The sequence below is a fragment of the Molothrus ater genome, chromosome 9, assembly GCF_012460135.2.
Source record: "Molothrus ater isolate BHLD 08-10-18 breed brown headed cowbird chromosome 9, BPBGC_Mater_1.1, whole genome shotgun sequence".
Lineage (NCBI taxonomy): Eukaryota > Metazoa > Chordata > Aves > Passeriformes > Icteridae > Molothrus > Molothrus ater.
The window spans coordinates 27,376,201-27,395,283 of record NC_050486.2 but is presented as its reverse complement, the minus strand read 5'-3'; the positions used below and the strand labels follow the sequence as shown (position 1 = coordinate 27,395,283).

Sequence of the window (19,083 nt, the reverse complement as noted above, 5' to 3'; positions counted from 1 at the left end):
CTGCAGGAGGGACGGGCACCAGGCAGAGCCGGCACCGGGCGATGGTGAGAGGCGCTGCCGGGGCCGGTGGGCTTTTAGCGGGAGGGCAGCGGGTTGGAAACCGCGTCCCCTCGGAGGGGGCGAGTGGAGGGGGAAGGAGAAGGAGTCCGGGGCTGGAGCTGCGGGAGGGGGCCCGGAGCTGCGGAGGGGGGTCCCCGCCGGGCGCCGCCCCCTGCCCGCGGCCCGGGCGGGGCGGGGGCTCCCTCTCGCCGCTATTGGGGGGATGCGGTAGCGCGGGGGCTGCGGGGGACCGGCGCTGCCGCCGCGGGCCCGGAGCCGCCTCCGCCCGCGCAGGCTCCGCGCCAGCAGCGCGCCGCAGCCAGCGAGGCACCGGGGCGCGCATCCCTGAGGAGGAGGAGGAGGAGGATGGTGATGAGGATGAGCATGAGCGGGGCGCTGCGGGGAGCGGCGCCGGCTGCAGGTAGGAGGAGGCGCGGGGAACCGCGGGGCTGCGCGGGGGAGCCGCCCGCGGCCGCCCCATTGCCGCCGCCGCCGCCGTGCGCGGAGCGGGTCCCGGCGCCCCGCGGAGCTCGGCGGAGTTGAGCGCAAAGTTTTTCCGCCGGGAGGGAGGCGCTGGCGCGGCGGAGCCGGCGAGGAGGCGGGGAGGGATGCTCGGGCAGCGCGGTGCCGCCTCGCCTGCCGGGCAGCGCTGCGCGGCTGGGACGTGCGAGCGGGGATGCGAGCGGCGGCTCGCCCGCAGGAGCCGCGCTGCTTCGGGGCCGTGCGCGGGGATTTAACACTTCCACAGCCGGGCACCCGCAACTTAGAGCCCTAGTGAGCATCTCCGAGCCGTGCCGGGAATGAACGTGAGACACCGCTTCCTTTCTATTCGTGTGTGTGTGTGTCTGTGTGTGTGAGACTCTCGAGCAGGGTTTTCTCGCCATCCACCTCTGCGTGCCAGCCGGGAAGGGGCAACTTGAACCAGCTGTCCCCTCTTGGTTTAATATTTACAGCCCGAATAAATATTTTGCTGCCCTTCTTCCTTTTTCTCGACGCCTTCTTGTAGTGTAGATGATTAATCAGGGAGGTTAGTGGCCAATTAGGCATAACCTTGTAGAAAAATAATTATGTGAGGATATATGGGGTTTGACTAGTGATGTGATACAGAATACACCCAGATCTTGGTAGCTGCTTCCCAATGTGTGCAAATTCAGTGTGTTCTTGAATATGAATGGAACTAAAAGTGTAATGACAAATATGTTACTTCTAGGGGAAGACTGTTATTTTCCTTGCCAATGAAACATGTAGGAGCTTCAAAGTAAAATGTGCATGTCTGGGGATATAGAGAGGGGTTGTCTTTTTCTGGTCAGTCACTAAATGTTTTTCTCCCTTTTAAATATGGTCTTTCTAGTGGTACTGGTTGCTTTGAATGTTTGGTTTGCAGAATGAATTTAATTTCAGTGCCCTCGGAGTCTCAAGAGAAGAAGTGCACTGCTGTGTCTTCTGAGGCTGGTTGTTTTAACTGATCTTGTTAAATAATGCTACTATTAAATGATGGCAAATTGAAGCAAATGTGTTTTTCATTGCCCACAAGTTGTGTTTCTGAGCTAAATTCCTTTTTATGGCTGGAGAGGCTCTTGCACTGCAGTATTACAATACAGCCATATTAAAAAGGTCCTTGGAGCAAACAACCCTCTAATGCTGCAGCTATGTTTTCAGTGGACTTCAGTAGTTCTGTGAGAAGTGATTTTGTTGGATTTAAAGAATCTGAGCTGAATTGATTGTGCTTTTTTTTAATTGTGGTGTTAAACTGCTTGTAGACGTTCATGTGAGTGGTAAATCTAAACCCAAAATGTAAAGAAGCAAAGCTCCAAGGCTTTATTTGTGATGATTTTTTTTTTAGCAACAGGTTTTTCTGGTTTTTTGGTGTTTTTTTTCCCTTTTTCTTCCTTCCTTCCTTCTCCCTTCAATTGGCAGAGAGGTGTCCAGCTTTAATGCCTTTCCTTACCCAAGCAGGGTGCAGTGGTAGATGATACCACCATCCTCCTCTGTGTATGGTTTACTCCATCTCTCGTGCTGCAAGGAATGAAGGCAAGTCAGACTAGAGATAAAAGGGAAAGGAGATTCCTGAGGTTGATGGTGTTGGCAAATTGATTGATCAGGGTTTGCTCTGAGGAACCCCACTAGGTTTCAGGTGGTTTCTTTGGGATGTCATGCTGAAAACACAGGTCAGCACCTATCCTTCAGTGATTTCACACCAAATTCTCTGGTGCGTGCTTGGCAGGTGTGAAAGGCACACGTGGAAATAAGCTTCTTATGTCAATATTTGGTGCTAAAAGATTAATTTTGAGCAGAAGACAAGCAGTTTGATACTTCTCTTTAAACTACAGCTCTTCATTACTGGCTTTTGTTTGTTCTAGTAAACAAACATATAGCTCTTAAAATTGAATTAAGTGTATAAACTGCTTGAACCAGAGATGGGAGACAGACTAATAAATAAAGAATTAAGCTATTGTAGCACTGACTGGCTGATTACAGCTTTGGCCTGATCACTCAAGCAGTGCTCCAAGCAAGCTTTCCATGCCCAACACCCTTTTTCTGGATTGGAGGATGGGAATGCTGGGGGTGACTGTGGGGTGATGTCTGCTTGACTGACAGACACTTATTGCAGAGTGGCACTGCTGCCCTGTAATTTTGCCTCTGTAATGATTTTCTCCAGAGAGCTGACAGAGAATTAAAATGTTTATGGTCAGGTTTTCAGAAGGGTTCCTCAAGATGCAGAGAGGAGGGTAGGGATGTCCATCCACTTTTAGATCTCACTAATCCCAAGCTTCTGTAGTTCCTGTGGTCATGCTCATTTTTCTTGATTGTCATGGCAGTGGCTGTTTCAGAGCACAGGAGTGGAAATGTTGCCACTCCACACAGGGTGATCCTAAAAAGAAATCAAAGTGGGAAGGAAGGAGTGGCTGAAAGAGACATCTTACTCCAGTCTTTTCTTCAGATTGTTTGTGAAACTAAGGCAATAGATAAACAGTCGTACACTTTTGAAATTCAATTTCAGTGGGAGGACTACACTTTCCATCCTGTGTTTGCTGTAAATGCCATATAATCTTGGCACTACTTATCATAAGGATGCAAACCTCAAAGTTCTCCAGCTCAAGCCCATTTCTCCACTGGATCAAAACCATGGGAGCAGAGGAGCCTGTGGTGGAGGAATGGTGTCATTTCCCATGTGGATGGCAGCTGTGTGCCACAAGAGCTGAGCTGGAGTCAAGGCTGGTACCCAGAATGGCAGCAGGTGAAAAAAATGTGTCAGTGATTTCTGGTGATCAGCTCTGCCCTTATCAAGCTCATGTGTGTGCTGCAGATCAGGAACACACCCTGTGCTTCTTTAACCTTCTGATGCTGACCTAAAAATCCCTTTGCACACCCATCTGTGCTCATCAGGTGGGCCTCAGCCATGCTGGTGCCTGGTATTCACCCTCTGAATTTCCTCACTCAATCCCATACCCTTCACTAGGCATGTTTGCTGCAGAAGCAGGATGCTCTTGGAGGTTTCCCATCCCCCTGTTCCATCCACACTTTGTCAAGGGAATTAAGCATGATGTTGCAGCCAGCCCAGTGTGGAGCTGACAAATAGTGACACCTCCTACAAGGAAAAAAGGAGGAGGGTTGGGATATTCAGGAGAAAATCCCAGGAGGGGTGTATTCCCTGTGCTCCCCATTTTTCTGGCTGCAGCCTGTCTACAATTGCTCTCCAGATTTTTAAGGATATCCTCTGCTTTCAGAGCTCTAAAGAAGGAATAAGTGGTGTGTTTGTGGGTTTATGCTTAACGAGAGATGCAGGAGCAGGCTGGAAGCGAAAACAAGCCAATCTCAACACTGCTAAGAGCTCTTGGAAGTGGGAATGAGAAGTATTCTTTTGAGTAACCTGGATAGCAGGTGGAAATGACCCTATACACAGTGTCTATAAAACAGAGTGTTGGATAAAATGGTCCTATTACAGGAAGTGCAGAGGGCAAAAAACCTAAGCAGTCTTGACAATCATTTTGGGATTGTTCTGCAAGAAAATCAAAGGCTTGTCAGTTTTTGCTTTTATGCACATAAATCACCTTTGCTCCTCCTGTTTCATAAAATGCAGTGGGTCAGGACTTTTCTTGCCTCTACACTATTGTGAGTATTTACAGTAGAATACATATAGCACACAACAGGAGATTCATATTTCACAGCACTTTCATTTTTCATCAGTATGCCAACTTAAAGAACCTCCAACTTCCCTTTAAAATAGCATGAAGATTTGCAAGCCAGTTATAAGGAATGAGAATGCATTCTGATATTCCTCTTTTATAAGCACAGATTGATGCATTCAACAGCCAACTCCTTTGATTCTTCCAACATTTAAACATGAGTGACTTAGTGAAAAAAAACCACCATATGAATATTTACTCCTGTTTTAATGTAGCAGAGCCCTACTGAAGTCAAAGCAAGTGCAGCTGCTTCCTCAAGCTGAGGATATGGCCCAGAAAAGGACTTTCCTAATTGGCAGGAGGCTGCTTTGGTACCATTCCTTACAGGGCAATATTTTAGGGAAAAAAAACAAAGAAAAAAAATCCTACTAACATCAGAGGGATTTCTCATTTGTAAAGTTAAATGCTCCTCAGTGAGAGGTGAGGGGATTACTCCAGCTCAGAGAGTGTTTTCCCTGACTAATATATCCAAAATGTATGTTGGGATTGCCCAGCACTGATAATTCACACACCTCTGGAGTGGAATCCAGCAGCCATTCCAGGCTGGAAACATTATGCAGGAGGGGTTTAGGGAAGAGAAATGAAGAAAAACTAATCCAATTGAAACTGCAAGGGGAATTTAGGAAGCAGAATGCAATTATCCGAGTTGGATATTGGCCAGGACATGTTAGTTAACATTTTCACTCTTGTGGGGATTTTCATGGGATCTTTAATGACGATGAATGGTCAGGGCTCTATTTTACGTCTCATTTGAAAGCCTGAGCTTTCACTTCTTCATGAGGATGAAGTGAATGCTTTACCTTCCTTCACAGTGAGTTGCTTTAGTCAATCTGCTTTCCTCCCACAGGGTCAGGGCTCTCTGGGCACACCTGCCCGGCAATTCGACCTGGCCATGGGTTTTCCTCACCCTGAGCTGCTGAGTCAGAAGGAAATCCCAATTCTCAGCATTGCACATCAAAGCCCAATTCCAATTTAAGAGGTCTTCATGTGGAAAAGATTCCCTACAGTTCAACTGGCCGTGGCATTGAATCACAGAATGGTTTGGGTTGGGAAGGATCCTAAAGATCAGCTCATTCCAAAGTCCTGCCATGGGCATGATTCTCTCCTTCCCTAAGCACAGGCTGCCAGGTTTCTTCCCTGTTTTGTGAGGACTAATGGATGGAGGAATCATCTGTCAGTAGTAAATGTGATAAATCTTATTGAACCTGGCATTCCAGGAGAAAGGAGTTGATGCATAAAATATTTTCTTCTCTATAATCACGATTTTCCATTTAGTTATCTGAACTTGAATCGTTTCTGAAGCAAACAAGCAAACAGGCAGTTCTTCTCTGTAAAAATTCAGCGTCTGCTTACAAATGTGTGTTTATATTGGTGCTTTTTGGTATTCAGGCAAGGAAAACAGTAGGATGGCAGTTTGCTTCTCGGGGGGAGAAGGGCCTTCCTCTTCCTTTGGAGGTTCAGGGATGGTGTGTTTGGTATGATTCAGTCAAATATTGTTCTGGGAACTCAGAGGACTGCTCTGTATCCGTTGAATTACCTTTTAATCTGTTTATCAACATGCTTGCAGACTATCTTAGAGGTCATGAGGCAGTGGCAGATGCTGGCAGATAAAATTAGATATGCATCCAGACTTTACTGTATAATTTTGTTAACAAAAAGAGCAATGTAGTAGTAGATATTCCCCCCCCGCCCCTTTCTTTTTCTACTGGAAAACCTATCCTAAGATTTTGTTTTCCTGCAAGATCCAATATAGGTAGGCTGTGCTTCTAACCCACACATGCCTCTGATACTCATGTGCAACATAAATAATTGAAAGATAACAGGGTTAATACTCTCCTCATAGCAAAGATTTTTGTTTATATAGGAATTTCCCCAAAACTCTCATGGTGACATCAATGTCAATATTCTAAAATGCTCAAAATATTCATAATGTATCAAGTGATGCATTTTGTATCCAAAGATTTTTCTTTCTACATTTTTGTGTCTTTGGGGACAGTTTAGGTTGTTTTATGGTCTGTAGAATGATGGGTAAAGCCAATATCTACATCCACTCGTCCTGAATTTCTGGTTAAAATTAAAGAGCTGAGCACTCTGACCTGCTGTGGTGCATTTCCTACAGAATTTATGGGATTTCACAGGGGTGAGTGCTGAGGAGAGTCTCACCACTCTGCTACTGTCAGACTTGCTTTGACTTACAGGTGGATCTTAGCTGTGCTCATCTCCTCTCAGAATGTGAACCAAAAGCCCAGCTCTGAGCTTTTCAAGAATGTTCGGAACATGTGGAATGTAATGTTAAGGGTCAAAAGGAATCCTGATCATTGTCCAAAAGCCTCAGGGGAAACCACCTTTTTCTCTTATTTTAAAATAACAACATCTTTAGTCCAAGGCTTCCTAGCTAGCTGTGCAAGGCTGGGTTTTGTCCCTCATAAACAAAGTGAATGTGCTTAGGGACTCCCCATGTAAATAAAGTGCCCATTCCATCTGCCTCTTGTAGCTTGACCCACAAAATCAGCACAAATATTTCCACTGCACAGAAGAATTGGATGAATGTATTATGTTGGCCAGGTGTAAAGCTGTGATCTGTGACATTTCATGCCTTGTGTGGGCATTGTGCTGTCATGTGGCACAGGGGGCTGCATTAAAAGAGTCTTTGGGGATAAAGAGAGACAATAGGGACAGAAGCTGTTGTTAGGCAAAATAAATTATAGAGTAGCTCATCCAGAGTGAGAAGGATTGGGAGTGATGTAGTTTCAAACATTGTTTTTTCAGTAATTGTGCTGTTTGAATTGTGACCTACTTTAATAACATTCTATCGTTTTTAATATTTCTTTATTCATTACATTTTATACACACTCAGGTGGTTTACTGCAAGCTGTGTGGAAATTACAATGAAGGTCAAGTGCTCTCTGTGAGGATAACTTATTACTGAAAATATTAACTGTTGTCATTACTGTTTTCCAACATGAAATTTTATTTGTCTGGTGAATGAAGAGATGATGTTGGGCTTGTGTTAAAGTGTGTGATTACTGTCAGTAGACCAAAGTCCTCCCAGTCACAGTTTTGAGATGTGCATGATCACTGAACAAGTGTCACTTTAAGTTGATTTATTTTTCCCTACACTCTTAAGCTGGTACAGCCCCTTATCAGAAACATCTTTGAGATTAGGATTGGTTTATATAGATTTAACTTTTAGAAGCCTTTAGTAAGCTGAGGCTAAACTGAGATTTGCAGCTTTACTTATTGAAATAACCATGCCTTCACTTGGCTTTGCAGCCCTTCAAATGAGCTTAAATTCATGCTTTAAATTATATTAGTTCAGTATTTTTCAAGTGGAAAAGGGTTTGGCCCACTGGAGGTCTGTGTAGAGGTGGAGTAAAGCCTTAGTTAGGGCTGAGAGCAGGCTCTCCATGGCCACTGCTGGGGTCAGTTAAATCACAGGTGCTCCATAGTGGTTTTCCATAAAAAAAGACCTTCCAACAGTTGCCCTGTGGTTAGTGGAGGTGTAATTGTGAATTTTCACTGAGAGTTTGGAAAAATGGGGTCAGGACATCACTTTCTCAAATCATAATCCCACTTTGGTAGAGCAAATATATTGCTTTTCTCAGAGCCATGGCAATCCATGGGAGAAAAGGGAAGCCTTGGAGCATCCCTGCTGTCCTTACACAACCTAACATATGTGGGATACCAGTGCATAATTTATTACATATTATTGAAATAGAATCATTTTTGTAAAGGTCAGCTGTCCACAGTGTCTGAAGTGTTTCAGTTTTGATTATGCAGATTTGAGGTTCCTTTAGGAATCAAGTCTGAAATGGGCAGAATGAAGACAGAAGAGTTGCAGTGAATATTCAGCCCTTTTGGCTGTGGCAGCAGATCAGGGATTGAAGCTTTACCAGCTCTCTGATTGCATTATCAAAATTCTTGCCTGCTGGCTTGATGTGATGGACTTAGAGGTTTCCCTGGTCCAAGGCCAGGGACATCTCAATTTACAAGTCATGTGTATCTAATTTTCCTTCTGAGCTATGTCATTTGAATTCTCTACAGTTGTGTCTTCTAAGTATATTCTGGAAGAAAAATAAAGTAGGTAGGTACATTTTCTGCTCTGTTAAAGTTTCTGTACTGCTGTTCTGGATTTGGGTTGGACAGGTAAGTTAGGAAGGCAAGAACTGTTTTGTAGAAACAAAACCAAGAGATTTTTAGCTGAATATCTGTTTTCTGGGTGAAATCTCCACTAGACAAAGCTTTCATGTCAGCCCAGCATAAGAGAGGAACAGGAGAAGCTTAGTCCAGGAAAGAGAGGTCTTCTATAAAGACTTCTGATAAAGCCTTATTAAATCCTTCTGGAGAGCTGAATAAGGAATTGTCTTTTCCATTTAATGAAGTGAAGGGTGTCACACAGTGTGAGAGGCAGCAGACACAAGTAGGACACCTCACACAGGTGATGTTCTGAGGAGAGCTCAGTGCCTTGGGATGTTGAGGGTGCTAAAACCAAACAATCTCCTGGAAGAGTTTGTGGTGGAACTGAGGGCTCAGACTGGGGCTGACACTGCTTCTGCCATAGTTGTGCTAGGCTCACAGATGTGTTCTGGTGATTTATCTCAAGCTGTGGGTGCTCTTGGTGCCTGCCAGAGAGCCAAGGTTGCTGCACATGGAGCCAGCCTCACTCTGCTCCCAGCCAGAAGGGATTTCTTACATGGTGGTGAGAATGCAGCCAAAATCCAGTGTGGAGCAGTTCATCTCTCCCTGCTGTCACCCAGGTTCTCTTGAATTAAAGCTGAGTGTGGGATACAGAAGAAGTTGCTTTTAAGAGACACACAGCAGTGTTGGAGGAGAGGTGTTATCTTCTAACAAGGCACCCAGTGTTGCAAAGGTGTAGAAAACTGAATTGGTTGTGCAGGTGATTTATTTTGCTGTAGTTTTAAGCAGTGACTTTGGTTTAAGGTCTGTTATTTCCCTTACTCAGTGTTAGGTGCTCTACCCTTGGTGTTTGACAGTGTAATGATCTCTCTGCTGGAGCTGCTTTTTCTTATCCAGCACTTGTGTTGGACATGTCTGTATCCATCTGCACCCAGCTCTGAAGCTTGTGAAAGGACCCAGCAGAATTTTAAATGTGTATATTAAAAAAATAAAGACGTTTAGAAGCCATTAGATTCCATTTAGGTCATATTTGAAGCTTTGTTCCAATCTCACAGCATGGAAGCTCCATTTTTATTGGAAGTGGAGAACCTTGGGTAATTGCTTGACATGAGGAATTAGGGCTTAAAGAAGAACACTAAATATCATGAGACTTGTGATAAAATCTTAAGCACTGTATAAGCCACTGAGGGCTGTCAGGTTGTAATTAGGTTTGATCATTATCAGCTTGAGCCAGATTTGCACAGGTTGCTGAGACATGGAAGGTCATGTGCCCCATTACCAATTCCACATGCAACTCAGAACCCTTCCCTGATGATGGTGAGCTGGGCCGACTGGGCATTTTCTTTATTTCCTTTGCACTTTTGCCTCTTTCCTTCACAGGTTGCTCAGGTTATCTCATGCCCAACCACAGGCCACCAGGAATTCCTCCCCTGTGGAGAAGTTATCTGGGCTGAACATCACTCTTGTTCCTGTTTGCTCAATGCTTTCTAATTCTGGAGATTGAGGAAGCTGTTTTAATTCTAAATGGTTGTCTTTGAAATAGGTTGTGTTTCTGTGGAAATGCTTGTCTGTTTTGGTAACTTTTTGTAAGCAAATTTTGAAGAAATACAATATTAATCTTAATATTGAAGTAAGAATGTCACCTTATGCAGGGCCCTAGGGTATGTTTCTTAGTGGTAGGACCTGGAATAGAGTTCATTAATAATTCCACTTATTGCAGACTCTGTTGCCTTCAGATTGCCATTTCAAGTGCAAATACACAGTGGAGATTACACGTGGCAACATTTAAAAAGCAAAGTTCAGATGCTGTAATTGTGCAATGGAGTCATTTGGAATTATTTAATAAAAGAAGCATACAAAAAGGTTCCTCACTCTAATTTCATCAATAATGTATTTTACATTTGGCTGGAGACATTTGGCTGGCAGCTTTTCTTTCAGGGTGCTGTGGAACAAAGCAGTAACCCACTAAGGTTTCCTCATAGGGGCTGCTAAGAGTGGCAAGGAGATCACAGAGCCCTGATTTCAAAAATACAAACTAGGGAATGGAGCAGCATTTCTTAGCTGTCAACAAATAGAAACAGAGATGGGAGAAACTGTGATCTCTGAAGGAAAATGGCATTTCCACTGAAGCTGGTTAATTTGGTATGTATCCTGATTTATTTTCCCTGTTTACTGAGGAAGCAGTATGGACACACACACACTCACTGCTGTGCCAAAGACTTTCACAGGAGCTCTTCCTCTTCTGCCAGGAAGATTTCTCTTCTAGCTGCAAACATAATATTTTACCTTGCAGATGTCAATGCTGGCTCTCTGGTTGTGCTCACCTTTGCTTCCCCAGCAGCTCCCACACCTGATTGTTCTCCCAGCACTGCAGTTGCCTGGCTAACTCACTTTCTGCCTCATTTACTTCCCAATGACTGCTGCACACCATTCCCAAATTCAGGACCTGCCCACCTTTGTGACTGGCTGCTCAGTTTGCTGCAGTGTTCAGTGACTTTTCTTGGGAAATGCTACAGCCATACATCTCTGGAATTGTGGAGCTGTTACCTTCACCAGAAGAAGGGAATGAACACTGGGAAAAAAATATCCCACTGAGAGCACTGTGAGGAACTCCAGCTGGTGGATTCAGCAGGGTGGAGCCAGTGCCAGGGGTTGTGTGTGTTGGTACCTCACTGTGTGCTCTCCTAAGAGAAGCAGAAATTCCTGCTTACCTGATCCATCCTGGACATCTCTAACAAACACCAGGCCAAGCCACTTGTGCTGTTGGTGCTTTGCACTTGAAGAAGTGAATGCCAAGGTTTTGGAGAGGTTTATATATTTTTTCACTGAGAAAACACCTTCTTTTGAGTAAACCTAAGGCAACTTGAGATCACTGTCTTGGAGATGTAAGCTCTTGTCAGCTTGGTGCTCCCAGAGAAACACATGTTAGGGTGTGAGCTGTGAGTGCTGCTCCCCATCAATTGTTTTTCTCTGTACAAAATGATATATTCAGTGCTTGGTGGCTCCCAAGGGAGTGTCTTGGAGTGATTCCCTTCTCACAGCTACGTCTGCACCTTTGTGGGCCCTCACTGCTCTGCTTGCTGACTCTTCTGTGGGAAGATGAACAAGAGTGAGTCTGAGGATTTTTAGTTTCTTTTGTTAAGATTCTGCTCAGTCTGAGCTGAGTCTTTTTTAATGGACAGTTGTATGGACTGATTGTGGCTTTTTCCCATGTGGTTGTTTCTAAGGTCCTTCTCCCATCGTATTTAAGGTTCTTTTTAAAACCTTGTGTGGCTGTATCCAGATTCTATTGCAGTTCAGGGACAGCACTGTGTCTGCCCACCTTGTGCACTGTCCTAACCAAAAACCCTCTTTCATGTCTCTTATTGTTTTTATCAATTTCCCCACCTATTTTAAAGGTCTACAGCTGATTACAGAGTCCCAGTTTCTTAAATGCTGGGAAGTATTTTTGCTTTGAAGGTCTCTAAGTACCGTACTAACAGCATGGAACAAAAATCCTATATAAACTCAAGTAGGATTTCTATAGTTCCTTAGCTAACTGGGGCAACAAATAAAGTACAATTGGGGCAACTAATAAGGAAAAATAAGGGCTGAGCTGTGGCATTCATGTGCTTTTCTGTATTCTGTGGACATCTGATTTGTAATTGCCACGTTGGTTATTTTGTAGGTGGGATACTATTTTAGAGCTCAGCATTGGAGCAGGAGAGCTGCTTGTGATTCTGTTGGAGGATGGGAGAGACAACAGAACGAGGCAGAAATCTTATTTTTCTGGTGCTTTTCTCTTGGAGGAGGCTGAATCTGAGAGCCTTGGCACTGCTCCATAGCAGAGGAGCTTGCAGTGATGCTGCAGTTTTGTTGGTGCCACTGCAGACACAAAGGCTAAAACAAATCAAACTGAGCTGAGAGGAGCAGATGGGGCAAGTGAGAAGTTGGGAAATCATTCAAAGTGTTAGACACTGAGCAATTTCAATTTTCCTGAGACAAGTGGGTGCTGTGGCACAACATGGCTCCTTCTGACACTCAAAACACGTGAGACAATTTTGGAATAAAAGCTGCATCAGGTGTTCTGTTTCCAAATTTCCCTGCCTGAGGGGGAGAGTTTGCATTTGGCAAGGATATCTGTAAGAGGGGGGATGGGGTGGTGAAAACAAGATTATCATGAATCCTTTCAGGTGTTTTGTTGACTACTCTGAGCAGAATGTGTGTAACAAATGAGCAAAGTTCCTCTGTTGGAGGCAAAAATGGAATTTATAGGCTTATCACAAGGCACTGGGGGTCAAAGAAATTGGACAGATACTTCCTTTTTTCTAGGAATGTTGTCTTGATTTTAATGTTCTCCTTGAAGGATACAATTTTCCCCCATAGCATAGGAATAAGCAAAATAATAAACCCCTGATACATATACATATACATATACATATATACATAATGTGTTGGAAATTTTGGCATTGTCAGTAATGAATCCACAGAAATTCCTTGGAATGTGTGACCTGTATCCCTCTGTAACATTCTTCTTCTGTTAAGATTCCCCTTTAAGGGGTTTGGTTTCCTTTAGAAGTGTGGAAATTAGATACAAAGAATTCTGGTCTCACCTGATAATTGTTGCCTAAACACGATTTTGCAGTATTTACTGTTTATAATAAAGAAATAGACTGTAGATAATTCCTGCTTTAAAAGCTGCAGGGCACAGAAAAGTTGGGTGTAGGAAAAATGTGTATGATAAGGCATAGTTCCAGCAGAAAGAAAAGGAACTTAAATAGCACTTGGATTTTTTCCATCCACCCTACAAAGAAGAAAATTGGTTTGCAGGAAATATAGGTCATGGCAGAGTTCTGGCATCTTGATGCTGCTGTTTTGTAAGTACACTGGATTGCTGGCAGCACAATTTGGGACTCCCATTAGAGCTGCTCTTTGCTGTCAGCCTTAAAGGCCATTTAATATCCCTTATCTGATCTAATGCACTCCTCACACAGACAAAGAAAATTTAAAAGATGCTGTGGGTTTGGGGGATTTCTGTTTGGGTGTGGGTTTTAAATTTTTTTTTCATTTTTTTTAAAGGAGTTACTGAAAGCCAATTTGGAGATTCTGCCTGTTGGTGCATCTAAGAGTCAGTGGCTTCAGTAAGAACCCAGGGTTCAAGAATGTTTCATGAATGAGGAGTTGAAGGGAGATACCTTTAAAGATCAATTTATTTTAATTTTTTGATATAAAGATGCAAAAATGAGCAAACAGAAAGGCCTATCAGTTGTGTGTATCTGACTGAAATGCATTGATTCTTATACAAAAATTATTATTGCGTGCAGTTGCATGAACAAATGGAAAAGCTGGGTTTAGGACCCCTTGAAAATAATCTATTTCTGTTAGACATGCATATCATTTAGATATATTCTGTCTACACAGTGTATAATTTTTCAGTGGCTCTTTCAGAGGTAATTGTGGAAGGCAAAATGTGCTATGTGAATATGGTACTTCAAATTGTTGAATGCTTCCATGAGAAAATATATGATTAGTCTGCAAATAATCTCTTCAAAGGCCCTATTTCAATTCTGAACTCTCAGATGGCTTGGGTAGTCTTTGCTCTTGCTTTGGAGGGATTGAGAATGTTAAAACCATTTACATGCATTGTCACAAAATAATTTTATGGGGTTGATCCTGCCTGACACGATGCTTCACACCATGATGGAAAAATTCATAAATGTTTTCTCCCTTTTGATGCTCAAGATGCACTTAAAAACACTCATTTCTCTAAGAGTTATTTTCTCTCTTTATATCCAATTCATGGATTATGGTCAAGTGTTCATTTTTATGGTATTTACAAGAAATCAGTAGAGCCAGCTTGCTCATAACACTCTCCCTCCACCCCCTGCCCAGATTCATCCTCGCAGCATCCTGGAACAAAGAGAGCTGAGATTCTGAGCCTTGCTCTGATCTGATTCAAAAATACATTTCCCTGTAGTAAATTTTTAAGAGTCTGAGTTGTTTGTGGTCAGACTCTAAGGTTATATCCTTTATAATAAAGAAGGAGTGGTGGTTAGTAAGTTTCTGAGCTGTCTAAAAATTTTTCATTTAGGATGAAAGCGTTGTTCCCAGCCATGAGGTGTGGGGAGACCAGCTGGCTGCAAGAGAGCTGTGTAGATTCAGTCTGATCCTGCAGTTGCTTTAGGTGTTGGTTCTACTGGCTTGGGTAACAGATTTGTTTTATTTGTGTTGTTTTGAGGCTTGGCCTCTGCTCTCCACGAAGAGCTTGGGCAGCACAGGGTAAACACCAGTGCTGGTTTATCCCCAGTGCTCCGTGCTGAGGGAAGGTTATGGGAAAGGTTGTGGTGAGAGAGCTCTGAGGAGCAGAGCATGTCACACATCATCACCCTGCAGAGGTGTGGAGATGACACGTTGATTCTGCTACTCAGCCCCCTCTGGGTGTCTGTGACCAGGTGATGACACTGATTTATCACAGAACTTCAGCTGCCTTTCACAAGTTCACAATAATTTATCAGCCTGTGCACCTAAGAGTGAGCAGTTCTTTTTGAACCTTGTTTTGTGTTCAGTGGAATTAACGATTTAAAAGGTGTGCCCACAATACATTAAATAGCTAAGCTGGTTTGGAAATTCAGATTTGATTCAAACCATTTGGTTGCCATACCAAACAGAGCTGTGCTAAACAGTTCAATAATGTCCTGGCTTGAAAAGACAGGTGTCTGCTAAGGAAGGCAGGAGCCAGCTTTGAAATGGAAAATGTAAACCCCCTCTCTCCCAGCTACATTTTTGAACCTAAGACAAATAAATATTGGAATTTAATTTGTTGAGATGTACAAGAAAAGGAGCTCATTATCTGAGTTATTCCGCAATAGAATTAATGCAGCAGAACAACCTTTACTAAAACTTTACTGTGTCCCCTGGTTTCAGGTATGGGTTAGAAATACCTTATTCTGTTTGTCACCAGGGCTTTGTCCCCTGTGACAATGCTGGGATGTGGCTCTAGCAAGGAGAGGCTGCTGCTGGCAGTGGCCACTCCAGTTTGGCTCCTGATCCTTCCAGCTGTGTTCTGTGTGCTCTGAGCTCTCTGAGCTGCACACACCGAGCCCACCTGGGCTGTGCTGACCTTTCCAGGAGCCCTGGGCTGCCCTGGGGATGCCTCCCTGCCACCCCTCATCACCTGGGATTTTTGACAAGGTTGTATTTCAGTGCTTTTTGGAATTTTCCCCTGATCAGGCCTGCTTTTCTGGGATGAGGAGGAGCTGCTGTGGCTGCATGGAGTGTTGGTTTTGGGAATTTCTAACTCACAGAAAGGTGCCTGCAGCTCAGGATATGCACATTTTAGAATGGGTGTTTATGAATTTAAAATGCCTTTTTTTTTTCCTTGGTTGTTTTATTTTTGGATTTTTTTTCCCCAAATAAGCCCTGTAATGAGTTGATCCTTTGACTCACCCACAGATAAGACAGTTCCAGTGAAAGAAGCTGTTTTATGGGATTCATTTTGGAAGCTATTCAGGGAAATTACCGTAGGCTTTTTGAGAAAATTAGTGAGAACGTGTAAGGACCACAGAAAGGTTTTTTTCCCTTAGGATTTTAAGTAGGATCTTATGAAGGGAAGGAAAAAACCCAACCCCAAATTCTAATGAAAGAATTTTTTAAATAATGTAACAAAATTATGCAAACTCTAGGTTTAGATGTGGGTAAGTTCTTAGCTGTTCCTCCTAGTGGAAGTTTTATTTTAAATTAGTTAAATTAGTTAAGTTAGTTTATTTTAAATTAGCTTTTAGAAGGGAAAGGAAATTACTTAATCAGTGCTCCAAATGTGTGTGTATATATGGGTGTGTGTGTGTGTATCCCCTTTGCAAGACGTTAAAGAATTTGGATTTGGGATGATGCTAAAAAATGAATGTACAACTTCTAGGAGTGAAATGATCAAGGCAACGACTCTGTAGGGCTGTGGGAACCCCAGGGGCTCATCTCATGATGAATAAAATCAGCTGGATTCACCTGAAGTGAAGTTTTTATCCTGGAGGAAAAAAAAAAAAAGAAGTGAATCAAATCTTTGGGTCTTTCACAGGGACTTTTAAATGTTTTGAATTGGAGAGGGGCATTTCTTGGTGCTTGAATTAGGGTAATGTTTTGTGGGTATACATATATATGATCCAGGGCATGGAGAACTGGGGAAACTACACGTGGATTTCTGCTGAACAAAATGATGTCTTTGACTCTTTCTGACACAGGTTATTAAAGGAAGAAGTCAGATGGTTGGAATAACTTAATCTAATTCTTGTAAATGTGAGCCACACGTGGAGTGTGTGATGCTGAACTGCAGCGAGGGGAATAGAGAAGCAGGTGCTGCTGTGGAGCATCCCAGCAGCATCCCATGGAACTTTACACTAAATACCAAATAACTTGGAAATGTGCCTCCTCTATGCATGGGGCTAATTGATTTCTGAGCCACTTGCTCTGGAGGCTTGTTTGTATTTAAGGTACTCTTTGGAATCCCTCTCTCTGCACTATTCCTTTGTGCAGAACAGACATCAAGGACCTTCAGGTCAGACAGCAGCCATGCTGAAGCCATTCCAGGAATTTTTTGGCACACTTTCACATCAAAGGACAGAATCGTGCCTGTGCTTCTTGCATAGTCTGGGGTGTATTAAGCCCAAGACCATCTTCTTGCGAATACTTCTGTAAATATATTTTTAAATGTTGTTCTTATGGGGTGTAAGCAGTGTCATGGGTGTGGACAGGTCTGTGTGGCTGCACCATCTCCATCAGTGCAGGTGTGTTGGGTGGGTGTCAGTGCTGCTGTTTCCTCATTGGATTCTCATAAGGGAGTTCAAAGATGCTCTGTGAGAAACTCCCTTCTACTCTGCATCCTTCTCCTTCAGTGTGATGCCTTCAGCGTCCCAAACTCTGCTTGAACCCCTTCCTGCTTCTGGGTGACACAAATATCTGTGTGGCATGTGGGCTTTCTCCTCCCCTCCTCTAGCCTCTTCTCCCTAGTATTATTTTCAGGGTGGGAATAGCACATTAACCTATTTAAAAATAACAACAAACAAAAAATAAACCCAAACAAAGAAATCCCCACCTTGAATGACTGAATTTGTCACAATAATTAAGCATGGTAGCTACAGCTCTGGATGAGTTTCACCTGCTAAGAGCTACTGCAGTCAGCACCATATGGTGGCCTTTTTTTTCCCCTTTTTAATAGACTTAGAACGGCAATTTGTTTCACCCGTGAGCCAGCACCACAGCATGCATTGCTTAACAGAAACAACCTAAGACTGGTGAGCTTTTCATTTTAAGTTTCAAGGAGCATTTAGCTGAGCTTCAGAGCCTGCTTTTTCTGGCACTGCCTGTTTGCATTGTAACTCTTTGATGTATAAAATTAAAGGGCTAAAGGACAGAAGGGCTTGATTTTTCTGACCAGAGAATCCTCAGTCTTAATGTTTGTAAATAATCTCTTAATATTTACCTGGCTCTTCAATTTATTTCCAAGCTCTCACCAATGTCTGTGTGTCACCCTGAGACTGTGGAAAGAAAATTATTGAAGATATGGAAAATATTATTTTATTTGATGGGTGGACTAGAAGTGTTTAGTTATGGGTGTGTCTGTGCTGTGAAACAGGGCCTGGTGCAGGATCCCTGATCCTCTTCCAAAACACAGAACAATGTTACAGCACTGAGGGCCTTATCCCTAAGGATGTGGCAGTGCTGCTTTAGCCTGTTTTTTCCTCAGATGACCAGAGGTACCCAGATTTTTAACCACTTGCTGCCCTGTGCCCCGTAAGCTAACAAATGCAAACCCACAAGTTCAGTACCCTCTTGTCTTAAAGCTTTGGTTTTTTGATTGACAGACATAATGAATACAAAAAGAAGATTTTTTTTTTTGCATATTTTTAGGCTTCCTTAAAACTTGGGCAAGTCATGCAGTACCTTATTATCCTGGAATGACACTTCCAGAATGGAACAAAGACCTGGTAGCACAGCAAGCTGACCTGCAATGCACAGGACTTGTGTTTAATTCCCCTTCCACACCATTCCGGGGGAATTGTTTAGGTTAGGGAGGCAGCAGGATTCCCTGGCTGGAAGGACCATGAGAATACCCCTGGGTGTCACATCCTGAGCTTAGGAGGCTGTGAATAACCCATCCCAGACCCTGCCACCTCCCCAGTCCATGAGGGTCATGCTGAGCCCTCATTCAGATGCAGGAGCTGTGGTCCTGATGTCTTCCATCCTTCCTCCCTGTCCCCTAATTGCTCCTGGGATCTTGCAGCTTGTGATGGCCTTCTAATTTTGGATCAATACTCAGGTTGCTTTTGTTATTTGCTGGTGTTGATAACCTGACTCTGCAAGTCACTCACCTGGTGATAACCAAGCCCTCTGCTTAATTAGGAATATCTGCTTAAAAACAAGATAGGTATCTGGGGGAAATGCAGGTTACAAATGGTTCCAATTAAAACTCATGTAGCAGATTTCCCACATCTGTCCTATTGTGTATCTTTCTTCCCTTCTTGGAAGGCTGAGGATGCAACATTTCTAGAGGGTACAGGTGTTCTGTTCAGAGTTCAAGATCATCTGCAGTGAGATGAGTTTGAACTGTCACACCCCAGCCTTGTTCCTGTCTTGCATCCTTGTGTACTTTGACTGTGATAAAATGGACTTTTAATTTCAAAAAGCTTTAAAACAACAGGGAATGCTGTGTGGTTTTTCTTTGTAAGTTACCCAGCTTATCTGCAAATAA

The 19,083-nt window shown here is 43.3% G+C and overlaps 1 protein-coding gene across 8 annotated transcripts in view; it reads left to right on the top strand.

Annotated features, from left to right (window-relative positions):
• Positions 1–375: 375 nt before the first annotated feature.
• Positions 376–19,083, top strand: part of DAB1 (DAB adaptor protein 1) — a 414,897-nt gene continuing 396,189 nt past the window's right edge. For 4 of the 8 annotated variants that reach the window (XR_004980631.2, XM_036387801.2, XM_036387804.2 and 1 more), the window contains exon 1: positions 692–845. The gene's annotated coding sequence lies outside the window, so the exon portion shown is untranslated. Of the gene's footprint in view, positions 461–691; positions 846–19,083 lie in introns of those variants that run through there. The other 4 variants (XM_054515767.1, XM_036387798.2, XM_036387803.2 and 1 more) reach the window with 3 other exon arrangements.